This window comes from Coregonus lavaretus, assembly GCF_964263955.1.
Source record: "Coregonus lavaretus genome assembly, contig: HAP1_SCAFFOLD_1087, whole genome shotgun sequence".
NCBI lineage: Eukaryota > Metazoa > Chordata > Actinopteri > Salmoniformes > Salmonidae > Coregonus > Coregonus lavaretus.
This window is the reverse complement of record NW_028166864.1, coordinates 120,661-135,000: the sequence shown is the minus strand read 5'-3', so window position 1 is coordinate 135,000 and position 14,340 is coordinate 120,661. Positions and strand designations below refer to the sequence as shown.

The 14,340-nt window shown below is 41.8% G+C and overlaps 1 protein-coding gene across 1 annotated transcript in view; it reads left to right on the top strand.

The window, feature by feature from the left end:
• Positions 1-8,722: 8,722 nt before the first annotated feature.
• LOC311114198 (arfaptin-2-like) overlaps positions 8,723-14,340 on the top strand; it is a 50,490-nt gene continuing 44,872 nt past the window's right edge. The window contains exon 1 of the mRNA XM_084189469.1: positions 8,723-8,936. The gene's annotated coding sequence lies outside the window, so the exon portion shown is untranslated. The remainder of the gene's footprint in view (positions 8,937-14,340) is intronic.

Here is a 14,340-nt window from a genome sequence, read left to right as displayed (position 1 = left end):
TGCTCACCGTTCTTGTGATCATTTTGACCTCACGGGTGAGATCTTGCGTGGAGCCCCAGATCGAGGGAGATTATCAGTGGTCTTGTATGTCTTCCATTTCCTAATAATTGCTCCCACAGTTGATTTCTTCAAACCAAGCTGCTTACCTATTGCAGATTCAGTCTTCCCAGCCTGGTGCAGGTCTACAATTTTGTTTCTGGTGTCCTTTGACAGCTCTTTGGTCTTGGCCATAGTGGAGTTTGGAGTGTGACTGTTTGAGGTTGTGGACAGGTGTCTTTTATACTGATAACAAGTTCAAACAGGTGCCATTAATACAGGTAACGAGTGGAGGACAGAGGAGCCTCTTAAAGAAGAAGTTACAGGTCTGTGAGAGCCAAAAATCGTGCTTGTTTGTAGGTGACCAAATACTTATTTTCCACCATAATTTGCAAATAAATTCATTAAAAATCCTACAATGTGATTTTCTGGAAAAAATCTCAATTTGTCTGTCATAGTTGACGTGTACCTATGATGACAATTACAGGCCTCTCTCATCTTTTTAAGTGGGAGAACTTGCACAATTGGTGGCTGACTAAATACTTTTTTTCCCCACTGTAGCAGACTTAAAGAGGCAATATGTAATTTTTGGCCGACCCGACCAAATTCACATAGAATTGTGAGTATTATAGATCTATCATTCTACTTGAAAGCCAGTCTAAGAAGTGGTAGATCTGTTCTATGTACCCTATTTCTATGCTTCCTGTTCTTATGTTTAGTTTTTGCGTCTTTTACTTTCGGTTTTGTACACCAGCTTCAAACAGCTGAAAATACATATTTTTGGTTTTGGAAAAATATATTTCACAGTGTTTTAGACGGTACAATGATTCTCTACACTATACTTGCTTGTTTTGTCACAAACTGAAATTAGTACCGTCTAAAACACTTATTTTGTCTCATAAAATTAAATTAGGCAAACTATTAGAGTTTTAGCAACTAGAAAATGGCGGCGTGATTTCTGCGTAGTGCAACTTTAAGGCACCCACATTTGCTCCTAGCAGAACTGGGCGAGGCGAAGCGAACATCCGTGCCACATACTTCCTTATAAGACCTTCGCTTGAAAAACAAGAAAAAAACGGCAATTTTATTGTTTTTCCCTCTTGAGACGCCGTAGCGTCTCAAAATAGTCAGAGTTCATCTAAGATAAATCAAGAAATCTGTAATTAGTTTTGACGTTTTTGTTGAGGTCTTAGTCACTCAATCTGACATATACAGTGCCTTCAGAAAGTATTCACACCTCTTGACTTCATCCACATTTAAAAAATGGGATTAAAATGCATTTAATTGTCATTTTTTGTCAACAATCTACACAAAACAACGTCAGCACAATAACTGTTCGTCGGGAGCTTCATGAAATGGGTTTCCATGGCCGAGCAGCCGCACACAAGCCTAAGATCACCATGCGCAATGCCAAGCGTCGGCTGTAGTTACATTTACATTTACGTCATTTAGCAGACGCTCTTATCCAGAGCGACTTACAAATTGGTGCATTCACCCTATAGCCAGTGGGATAACCACTTTACAATTTATTTTTTATATATTTTCAAAATGTTGAATTTTTAGAGTATATTTTTTATTTTTTATATCTATTAGGGGTGTAACGATTCGTTTTAACAACGATTCGATTTGTATCACGATTCGTGGTTGTCGATACGATTCAAGGACGATATTGGTTCATTTAGAACGATACGATCCGAAACGATTCAGTGACTTGAAATCGATTCAGTAACCTTTTAGCCAAAAATTCAACCAGTGTGACTGAAATAAATACCTGGATACTGGACAGTGCAGGTGAAGTTTCCTAGATTCCTGTTTCTTGTAAGGACCGCAATGGTGGCTTGATAATTTCTCGCTCGTCGGCTTCTCCTCTGTCGTCCGCTATGTTTTGTTGTCTTTGCGCCTTTGCGCTGCTGCTGGCGCGATGACGTCACGGATAGGCAGACTGAATCGAGTAATGTTTAAAGCCTTTATCATTAAAAGTGCTAAGAAAAAACATCCATATAAAGTCTGACGTGCTTAAATCCAATGGGTTATTTCCTAGTATCGATACAATCGATTTATTACATTTTAAAACGATGTTAGATCGATATATGTTGTCCAAAAGGCCAACTCGCCGAGCACAGATCGATGTAGTTGGATCATAGGAATATAAATCGATACATCGATGTAGTAGATGGATCGTTACACCCCTAATATCTATATATATTTTTTTTTGTGGGGGTGGGGTTGGGGGGGGGAGAAGGATTACTTTAGTGGTGTAAATCTCCCCGCCATTGGACTCTGGAGCAGTGGAAACACGTTCTCTGGAGTGATGAATCATGCTTCACCATCTGGCAGTCCGACAAACTAATCTGGGTTTGGTGGATGCCAGGAAAACGCTACCTGCCCCAATGCATAGTGCCAACTGTAAAGTTCGGTGGAGGAGGAATAATGGTCTGGGGCTGTTTTTCATGGTTCGGGCTAGGCCCCTTAGTTCCAGTGAAGGGAAATCTTAACGCTACAACATACAATGACATTCTAGACGATTCTGTGCTTCCAACTTTGTGGCAACAGTTTGGGGAAGGCCCTTTCCTGTTTCAGCATGACAATGCCCCCGTGCACAAAGCGAGGTCCACACAGAAATGGTTTGTCGAAATCGGTGTGGAAGAACTTAACTGGCCTACACAGAGCCCTGACCTCAACCCCATCAAACACCTTTGGGATGAATTGGAACGCAGACTGCGAGCCAGGCCTAATCGACCCAAAATCAGTGCCCGACCTCACTAATGCTCTTGTGGCTGAATGGAAGCAAGTCCCCACAGCAATGTTCCAACATCTAGTGGAAAGCCTTCCCAGAAGAGTGGAGGCTGTTATAGCAGCAAAGGGGGGGGACCAACTCCATATTAATGCCCATGACTTTAGAATGAGATGTTCGACGAGCAGGTGTCCACATCCTTTTGGTCATGTAGTGTATTTACAGTGCATTAGGAAAGTATTCAGACAGCTTGACTTTTTTTCACATTTTGTTACATTACAGCCTTTTTATAAAATTGATTAAATAGTTTTTTTCCCTCATCAATCTACACACTATACCCCATAATGAAAAACCAAAAACAGGTTATTCGACATTTTTGCGAATGTATAAAAAATAAAACACTGAAATATCACATTTACATAAGTATTCAGACCCTTTACTCAGTACTTTGTTGAAGCACCTTTGGCAGTGATTACAGCCTCGAGTCTTCTTGGGTATGACGCTACAAGCTTGGCACACCTGTATTTGGGGAGTTTCTCATATGTGACCGACCGCCTTGATTCGGTCTTATGTAGCATAATTTGAAATTGTGATTTTTACATTGGATAAAAGTAGAGACTCAGAGCTAGAAAATGGTATATCATACACTACAGTTGAGGAACAATGGGAAAGTAACTCTGCTTTGAAAGTTGATAAACTTGTAACCCCACTTTTGAGAAAATGGCCCTTGAATGTTTTGGTACCTACTGGAGAGCTCTTCTTTGTCTACACCCATTCAGCATCGTTCACACCCTCTTAAGCCTTAGCCCCACCCATCTCTTTAAGGATTCACATGTGAGGCCATGTGGTAAACACACGCTACATCAAATCAAATCTAAGTTTATTTGTCACATGCACAGGATACAGAAGGTGTCAACGGTACAGTGATAGTGTTGGTGAAACCATAAGGAGAGGAAGTACAAACCAACGACGCTAGACAGAGAGGAATATGCTTAAGCAAAAGGCAGTTTATTAAACACAGAGATAGCTGGTACTGCTCAAGCTACATGCATGGACCCAATCAATTGCCTCTTATGGAGACAGTTGAGAAGGATAAAAAACAGAGTTTACAGCATTACTTTATACAATGTAACACAAAGGAAGGGGTCCTTCTTCTAGTCCCTTGATTGGTTCCCGAGGCATAGGAGGCGGGTCTGCTCTGTCCAGAGTAGAAGCCCCTTTGGTGCACGGCAGAGTCCTCTGCCCTTGGCACCCGACCAGTAGAAAGAAGTGCAGTTGTGTGTGTGCGTAACTCGTGAGGCATGAGGATGAGTGTGCGTATGCATGGAGATGTGTGTGTGAATGTGTGTATGTTCTCAAAGGAAAGACTCGTGGGGAGCAACTAGATTGTGGCCTGTGGCGTGGGTGTTGTCCTTGAGAAGATATTGGCTCTGTCCATTGTTCTTGCATAGGAACAGCATTGATTGAAAACAAGCTCCTAACATTAAAATCGGTCATGCACAAGATTTTAGTCAGACCAAGCTATAACATTTTAATATTTACTACGACAATAGTACTTGCATAGTAGCAATATCAAAAACAGAAAGTGTCCAGATAAAAATATTTTATAAATATTTTATTATTATTAGATGACGCTTACCTGACACACTTGTCTAAATTGATGGGTGATGTGAAGGAAATGCTATAACCACCACAGCCACATCTAGCTAAGTGGATGGGTCACTATTGTCTAGACATGGAGACATGTTCATGAAATACAATCAATGGCCGTAATCACCCCCAGACACACCTGGCTAACTTGATGGGTCATGTAATAATCTGGCTGAAGTGGAGTCTTTTGTTTAGACATGTAGCTAGCTAGCTAAACAATGAACCGGCATAATCCCAACTCATACAACTACCAATACTTTTCAACTACTTACTACTTTTTAGCTATTTTACACCACTTAGCATGTTAGCTAACCCTTCCCCTAACCCTTTTAGCTAACCCTTCAACTTAACTCTTTTAGCTAATCCTTCACGTAACCCTTTCCCTAACCCTTTTAGCTAAGCCTTCACCTAACCCAAACCGTAACTCTTTTAGCTAACCCTTCACCTAACCCTTTTAGCTAACCCTTCAACTTAACTATTTTAGCTAACCCTTCCCCTAACCCTTTTAGCTAACCCTTCCCCTAACCCTTTTAGCTAACCCTTCACCTAACCCAAACCTTAACTCTTTTAGCTAACCCTTCCCCTAACCCTTTTAGCTAACCCTTCACCTAACCCTAACCTTAACTATTTTAGCTAACCCTTCACCTAACCCTTTTAGCTAACCCTTCACCTAACCCAAACCTTAACTCTTTTAGCTAACCCTTCCCCTAACCCTTTTAGCTAACCCTTCACCTAACCCAAACCTTAACTCTTTTAGCTAACCCTTCCCCTAACCCTTCACCTAACCCAAAAGTTAACTATTTTAGCTAACCCTTCCCCTAACCCTTCACCTAACCCAAACCTTAACTCTTTTAGCTAACCCTTCCCCTAACCTTTTTAGCTAACCCTTCACCTAACCCAAACCTGAACTATTTTAGCTAACCCTTCCCCTAACCCTTTTAACCTTCTCCTAAGCTTAACCCTAACTCCTAGCCTAGCTAACGTTAGCAAGCTAGCAAACTTTAGCCAGCTAGATAGAATTCGTAACATATCTTAGTTTTTGCAAATATGGTAACATATTGTACGTTTTGCAAATACATGCCATACGAAACGTTACATATCATACTAAATGGTGCCTCGAATTTACTTACAAAATAATATGACATGCTCTGAGACCAGGTTGCTTAATAGCTATGATAGCTACCTCATTTAAAGTACAGCCACACTGTAGTCTGTCCTGTGTGTGTGCGGCCTTTACCGTAGCCTACAATCAATCATCTCCTCTCTTGTTTGGATTGAATTAGATTTTTTTTGTACAAATCCCACAAACACGGACTGCAATGCCCCTAGCTGTTCATTCGCTGCAGTGCACCATAATAATCGAAGCGTTAACACAGTGGAAGTCTGTGAAAATGCATCACGCTCTCCAGGAAAAAAAAAAAAAGGTGCTGAAAAGTTGTCAGTTCCGCAAAGCATTGGGCGAGTTCGTTTTGCATGGCCTGGTGCCCCGGGTTAGCAGAGTTTGCACATTTTAGACCATTCCATTGGGTCCTTAAACAAAATCTCCACCCAACCTGGGCACCGGGCCATCAAAACTAATTGGCCCATTCCTAGCCTGGAAAAGGGCTTGGATCTGTGGGGAAAGGCTATTCGGACACGCCTGGTGCCCAAATTGATGACGTATGTCGCGCATCTGAGAGTCGAGTGTGAAGACAAATGGTTTTGGTTCAGTCGGTCGTCCTGTTCCCAGTTGTTTTGAATGCACTGAAGTCGGAAGTCGAAGATTTCCGAGTTGCAAGTTCCCAGTTGTATTGAACGGCATTCATGGGCGGTGTGTTCAATAGGGCGATATGGGCGACGCACTGCCAAACGGGAAAAGGAAGGGATTTTTTTTCTAATCAATTATATCATGGCAACAGTAGTTCAGTGTTCACGTCTGATCTGCCAGCCACTAAATGTCCAATCAGGCTAAAGTCGTGCTTCAAATGTCCCCGCCCGTTTTGGGGCGATTTCAGTCAGGTTGAAAATCGCCCAGAAGTCTCTCATAGCCTCTAATGTAAAATATTTTTTTTTCTAATTTCTGAGCTTTCAATACATTCTCTATGGGTGTCTGAGGGCTTGCACTTACGCGCTTTCGTCATACGTAACGTAACGTAACCATGAACGGCAGACAGCAACGCTTGGACAGCGACTGGTGTAACCGACATGCACCATCTTTCAGAAAAGATTAAGAAAAATGAGCTGTCAAAGACCCACATTGATAGCTGTTTGAGATTGTCTGCTTTGGTGAGAGTGAATATTGCCACTCAACTGGATGAGGGATACAGGCTAGCTGTCCGCCGCCACAACGATGAGGTTAGCAACAGCAGAGTCGTGAACACTGTCTACGAGAATCGAGACGACCTCATAGAATGTTTTGAAGCCATCCGGACGGGTTCATTGGGTTCATTTGACCAGCCCACCGTACCAGAAGCTACAGAATAAGGACATCGATGCTGTCTTTATCAAACGTGCCCTCGACAGCTTCGCAAGCAGTGTGCAGGCCATAAGGTAAGATAAAGATTAAACAATATCATTCGATCTTTCTCAAAGCAGAGCTTTATTTGAAAATGTATGCATGAAAGGAGACTGCATTTGTGTTTGAAATTACATTATTGTCATTATATATGGCCAGTGGTGTAATCTATCTTATTTTATATACTATGTGTACTGTACAGTGGTGCTCATAAGTGTATGAACACATTCTAAAGCTGACTAAAAAGAGGAATAAAAAAATAAAAAAATCATCTTTTGGAAATTGATCTTAATGACTTAATTAAAAAAGTTGGAAAATCCAACCTTTAAGGACACCAATTTTCTTTTCTTTTTTATTCCTCTTTTTAGTCAACTTTAGCATGGGATCATAAGCTTATGAGCACCACTGTATACTGTGCTGAACATCCAGGCTATGTGAGACACAAAGGCTAACTTAAACACTAAAGACTTTATGCATCCCTGCCCATTTTAAGTGGAACTGAAGTATTTGTACTATACATGGATACATTGCATATACCTGTGCATCACATAGACAACAATACTGTACAAAGCCAACAAACACATTGGTCTGTTTGCCTTCAGGGAATCCTCTCAACAGCAGCTGCAAGAAGCAACAGGAGCCAAAAGACCCAGAACAGCTTTGAGAGAAGAGGAGAAGCAGAGGCTGTCTGAAGAGGTCTGCAACACCATCCTGGATCACACCAAAGAAAGGTTCTCTTTCTCTGGCCACCTTGTGAGTGCTACCTTACTGCAAGCAGACATGTTTGAAAGGTACTGCCATTCAAAAAAATAAAAAATCTGTTCATGTTCATTTTTACAAATCTATACAATTGGCCAGAATATGGTTGTTCATATTTACAAATCTATACAATTGTCCAGAATATGGTTGTTCATTTTTACAAAGCCATACATATTGTTTATGCAGTGTTGAGGAATGTGAAAGAACACCCTTGATTATTTTTACTGTGATAACTTATTTTGCTTTTGTAAGCCAACACTTTTGAGATCAGTCAATAAATGCTTCTGGTATTGACTTATATGCTGCCCCTGTCTTCATGTTGTTGCTGGACATATCTTTTTAAAAATGTGTGTAGGTCACCTAAATCATCAGAAAAATTGCCCCTCCTGAGAATTTTTTCAGGAGCCGCCACTGTCGGCATTATGTCCCACTGGGCAGCCAGCTGTAGGCTATCACATGTGTGCAGGTGGTAGCTAACGTGCCAATTTGTTCCATCCCACTTGATTTGATTTTAAGCTAGGATAGTAATTGTAACCATCTGGATGTCACATGATAGTCTACTATTCAATTGGGAGTTTGCGCTGCAAGCACATTTATTGTAGTGATGTTCAGAGAAAATGTACAACTACACCATTAACGTATTTTTCTTTTTTTATAAACGAACAATTACTCCGATAAAAACGGAATGATTCTGAACACTAAGTCTCAACTTCGGCAGACAATTTTCAAATTCTTGCTGAAGTTTATAGCATAAGCCAAGTTCAAAACAACTGGGAACTCTGAAAAAAAACGAGCTCCGACAGGGAAAAATCGATTCATCCAACTCTTTCCGACATTTAAATCACTAACGTCATGATTTGACCTCGTGTTTTTCCGAGTTCCCAGTTGTTTTGAACGCGGCAAAAAAAACTAGTTAGCTGTTAAGGGTTCATCGGGACGAATGGCTGAACCGAATCCATTCGTCATCAATTTGGGCACCAGGCGTGTCACTATAGCCTCTCCCGGATCTGTGCGCTAATACAAACAGGAAGCCAGCCTGTCTAGCGGCCATGACATAAGACAACCAAACATTTTGTATAACTAACTCTGGAACCAGACGAACCTGTCATTTCATTAATTCATTCATCGGCCGATCCTGTCATTTTCCTGGACTGAGTGACACGCACACGTTGAGTCTCGACGAAGCCGCGGCTGAACTGGAATGCACCGACGCTAGTTAACCGAATAGCTCATTCAAGACGGACCGGAGCTCGAACAACACAGGTAAGATAAACTGGTCCAGCCCTGACAGCCATATGTTCTGCTTTCGGACCCCCTTGTTTTGTGTCTGCATTATGGACACATTTAAACGTATCTGGCTTATCAAGACAACTGTGTACGGATGCTGATGTGGGTTAGGTAACGTTAGTGAACTAGTTAGCCAAATCTTTTGTAGACAGACAGGCGGACCCGTTTCCCAACCCGACCTTGGCTTGGGGACTCATTTTCTCCAAAGACGTTATTTTGTAGCCAGCGGCGCAACTTGATTTTCTTCGAGATATCAGTTTTATTGGCAAGCTAGCTAACTAATTGCCTGAGTTATAGCTATCCTTATTGTTATAGCATTAGTTAGCTAGATAACAGTTTGCTAAAGAGTTTAGAGAGTTTGTTATTCACCGGTAATAACCTAGAAGCGTCCAGTCTGTAGTCGTGCACGTCGCCGCCGTTACCTGGAGAAATTCGGTAATCACTAGTTACCAAAGTCATAATTATGGCTAAACATTGCCTATTTCTACAATTTATCTTATTAAAATCTGATTTTAAACCTACCCTTAACCCTAACATTAACTACACCGTTAACCTTATGCCTAACCTTAAATGAAGACCAAAAAGCACATGTTTGTTTTAATTTGATATATACCATTTTGGCTTTGTGGCTGTGATAACTAGCTAGTGACAACTGAGAAATTCACCTGCGCTGCACCTGTCTTCCTGGTGCCAGCGTTGCATAATAAGTCAGACTTTTATGCCAATTATTGATATAAAGTCTTAAACTAATGACTGCAAAATCGTCGAAGTTTTCCTTACAAGCCAGAATATTGAATACAATTACATTTTCACTTTTTTTTATATATTGGTCACATGCTTTGTAAACAACAGGTGTGGACTAACAGTGACATGCTTACTTGCTTCCCAACAATGCAGAGAAAAAGAAAATGGAGAAATAACTTACTCTACCGGTTGTCTGTGCAGTTGGTCCTTCAGCCGCTCGAAATTTGAGACAAAATATCCATTTTATTTCACCTGGCACACCATGAAGGGCTAAACACCTGTACCTCAGTCTTGTACATGTGCCTTTGGTCACAGAGCAAACATCTTGATTGCCCTACACTGAGACCCACGTTTTGAAGTCTGGTTAATAACATTTTCCTTTGGATATTTTGTCTCATATTATTGCCCAGCAGAGAGACCAACCCCATGGACATTTGACAGTCAAAGTTTATACAACATTCTGACTTTTTAAAGGGAGTGTTTGGCATTTTCTTATGTATATGTGTGTGGCGTGTCTATATAATTGGAAGGCATCGCCACTTGCTACACCCTGGATAATGTTATAGCATGCCCTGGCGATCTGCATAATGAAGCTTGCCGTAATTGACTGCATTACAACCAATGCCAAAATATCTGATTGATCCATTTTACTCGCAATGTAACCAAGTGTAGGTGTAGGCCTTATCAATGCCTACCTCCATCTCTCCTAATCAAAAGCGATTTTCTTAAAGCCCAAACCGTATAGCTACATATGCCACCCGATCTTTGTTCTCTGGTAAAGAGTAGGGTTTTTCTGTCGCCCCGTTGATGGTAATCTCATGCACTTTGGAATAGCGAGTCCCATTAGTGATCGAGTTTGTTTATCAGACAGCAGATCAGTCCTCCTGAGAGACACTGAACATTCCTAGCAGTTGTCATAGTGACCTCTCTGTCTCTCTCTCTGTCTGTCTGTCTCTCTCTCTCTCTCTCTCTCTCTCTCTCTCTCTCTCTCTCTCTCTCTCTCTCTCTCTCTCTCTCTCTCTCTCTCTCTCTTTTTCTCTCTCTTTTTCTCTCTCTCTCTCTTTTTCTCTCTCTCTCTCTCTCTCTCTCTCTCTCTCTCTCTTTCTCTCTCTGTATGTTTATTTTTTAATTCTGGATTATGTGTGTTTTTATTATTGCTAGGTATTACTGCACTGTTGGAGATAACCTGCGATAACATTTGCAAATCTGTGTACGCGACCAATAAACTTTGATTTGATCTCTCTCTTTCTCTCTCTCCATGTCTCTTTTTTTTCTTTTTTTTATAGCCTAATGATTTCTAGTAGTAGCACTGTCTGTGGAGCCATTTGGACTGAGCAGTAGGACCCACAAATGTAGTCAGGACAGGATCAGGACCTTATAGCCACGTTGCTCATTTGACCTGCATCTCACTGTCTCTCTGTCTGCTACAGTTAATACATCAGTGTGTGTCTTTTACTTTAATAGACTAACTAATAGTTATATGATTATATAATTATTATATGATTAACTATAATCATGCATAATAACCATATTAGGCCTATGTCCTCTAACAAACATTTCCACGCAGGCTGGAAGCAACCGACAGCCCAGAGGCATGGCTGCATAAGAAATCAACCGCTCTCCTAACTGTAGCGGGCCCAGTTCTTAAGCACATGGCTTTCTTTCTTTCTTTCTTTCTTTCTTTCTAAGCCGTCAGCTGAGTCGTAGACCAGTCAGATATTGTGGTCCTCTGTAGCTCAGCTGGTAGAGCACGGCGCTTGTAACGCCAGGGTAGTGGGTTCGATCCCCGGGACCACCCATACACAAAAATGTATGCACGCATGACTGTAAGTCGCTTTGGATAAAAGCGTCTGCTAAATAGCATATTATTATTATAGACCAGTCTGTGTATGGAGTGTCTAGAGGTTGGTGTCCCACCCTAGCCCTACACAGCAAGGATGTGATTCTCATGAAACCAGTTTTATCCGTGGCATTAGCTAATTTAGTTAGTTGATTGTTGCTGATGTAACCGTTGTGAAATGGCTAGCTAGTTAGTGGTGCGCGCTAGTAGCATTTCAATCGGTGACGTCACTCCCTCTGAGACATTGAAATAGTTGTTTCCCTTGCTCTGCAAGGGCCTCGGCTTTTGTGGAGCGACGGGTAACGGTGCTTTGAGGGTGACTGTTGTCGACGTGTGCAGAGGGTCCCTGGTTCAAGCCCAGGTGGGGGCGAGGAGAGGGACGGAAGCAGAACTGTTACACTGATGCATCATTGTTTTCTAGCATTCTGAAGAATAAGATGGGTAGTTTATGGCACCGTGTCTCATTTTAAAATACTTGTCAAATTTTCGCCTGAAATTTGCACATTTTCACCCCAAATTCTCATTACCGAAATCCATCTGGATTAAATTCTCACGTCATTTAATACAATTCTACTTGAGAAAAACCTAACTTTATTTGAATAAAACACAAAATAATGTTGCTGTAGTTTTTCCATAAATCATAAAAATTGTATACTAGTTGAAGTTTAGTTGAATAATACACCCTATGACAGCTTCCGGTGTATTGATGGTGGGGAGCTTAGCTACTGCTGATGCCAGCACCAAGAGGGTAGATGACAAATACGGTGGCTAGCTAAGTAAGCTATTTTTCCTGTAAGCCACCTAGCTAGCTAGTTTATCCACTGAAACCCATATTGTGAATTGCTGGCTAACATACTACTGTGTTAAAGTGGGGAGGGGGAATCAAATTATTTTTCTGTTTGCTAATTTAGCTGGCTAGGAAGCTAGCTAGGTAACTAAGTTATCTAGCTAAACAACTACTGGTAGCCATATCTGTCTAAAAAAATAGAAGAGGTTTTACAATCTGTATCTCGATTGTAAAAACCTCTTCTCTTTTTAGTGGTAGATGTGGCTCGCTACTAAACTGCAACCAGCCACCTAAAGCTAGGTTTACCAGCAAACGTTAGCACATGAGTGGAGTTGGCTAGCTAGTTTGCCTGGCGCCTGCTAACTTGTTATGCACCACGCCTTGCATTTGTAACTTGTTAGCAAACATGCAACATCAGCAACTGTAAATAATTTTACTAGCTAGCTATGTAACATAATTGACAAGTGTTGACATTGAAATGCATCTACGGTCATAATCAGAACCAATCTCACAAAATGTATAGGCGTGACGCAAGATAGGATTCCAAACAGCTGTAAATGACATGTATTGTATATCCAGCAATGAGAGAAGACTTGAAATAGCCAGTGTGCAAATGTATTCGGGTAAATCACATTATCTGGTGTAACAATCTGTAGCTACAGTTCTCTACACCTGAGACACACTCGGACACACTAAACTGTACAGATTATATAAATACACTGGGTCTACACTGTACAGATTATATAAATACACTGGGACTACACTGTACATATTATATAAATACACTGCTCAAAAAAATAAAGGGAACACTTAAACAACACATCCTAGATCTGAATGAATGAAACAATCTTATTAAATACTTTTTTTCTTTACATAGTTGAATGTGCTGACAACAAAATCACACAGAAATTATCAATGGAAATCAAATTTATCAACCCATGGAGGTCTGGATTTGGAGTCACCCTCAAAATTAAAGTGGAAAACCACACTACAGGCTGATCCAACTTTGATGTAATGTCCTTAAAACAAGTCAAAATGAGGCTCAGTAGTGTGTGTGGCCTCCACGTGCCTGTATGACCTCCCTACAACGCCTGGGCATGCTCCTGATGAGGTGGCGGATGGTCTGGACCTGGACTAAAGCATCCGCCAACTCCTGGACAGTCTGTGGTGCAACGTGGCGTTGGTGGATGGAGCGAGACATGATGTCCCAGATGTGCTCAATTGGATTCAGGTCTGGGGAACGGGCGGGCCAGTCCATAGCATCAATGCATTCCTCTTGCAGAACCTGCTGACACAGCAGTTTGAACCTGCTTTCATCTGTGAAGAGCACAGGACGCCAGTGGCGAATTTGCCAATCTTGGTGTTCTCTGGCAAATGCCAAACGTCCTGCACGGTGTTGGGCTGTAAGCCCAACCCCCACCTGTGGACGTCGGGCCCTCATACCACCCTCATGGAGTCTGTCTCTAACCATTTGAGCAGACACATGCACATTTGTGGCCTGCTGGAGGTCATTTTGCAAGGCTCTGGCAGTGCTCCTCCTGCTCCTCCTTGCACAAAGGCGGAGGTAGCGGTCCTGCTGCTGGGTTGTTGCCCTCCTACGACCTCCTCCACGTCTCCTGATGTACTGGCCTGTCTCCTGGTAGCACCTCCATGCTCTGGACACTACGCTGACTGACACAGCAAACCTTCTTGTCACAGCTCGCGTTGATGTGCCATCCTGGATGAGCTGCACTACCTGAGCCACTTGTGTGGGTTGTAGACTCCGTCTCATGCTACCACTAGAGTGAAAGCACCGCCAGCATTCAAAAGTGATCAAAACATCATCCAGGAAGCATAGGAACTGAGAAGTGGTCTGTGGTCACCACCTGCAAAACCAGTCCTTTATTGGGGGTGTCTTGCTAATTGCCTATAATTTCCACCTGTTGTCTATTCCATTTGCACAACAGCATTTAAATCTATTTTAGCCGTCAGCTTGTAAATAGTTTGGCCAACTTACCTTCAGCTTGTGC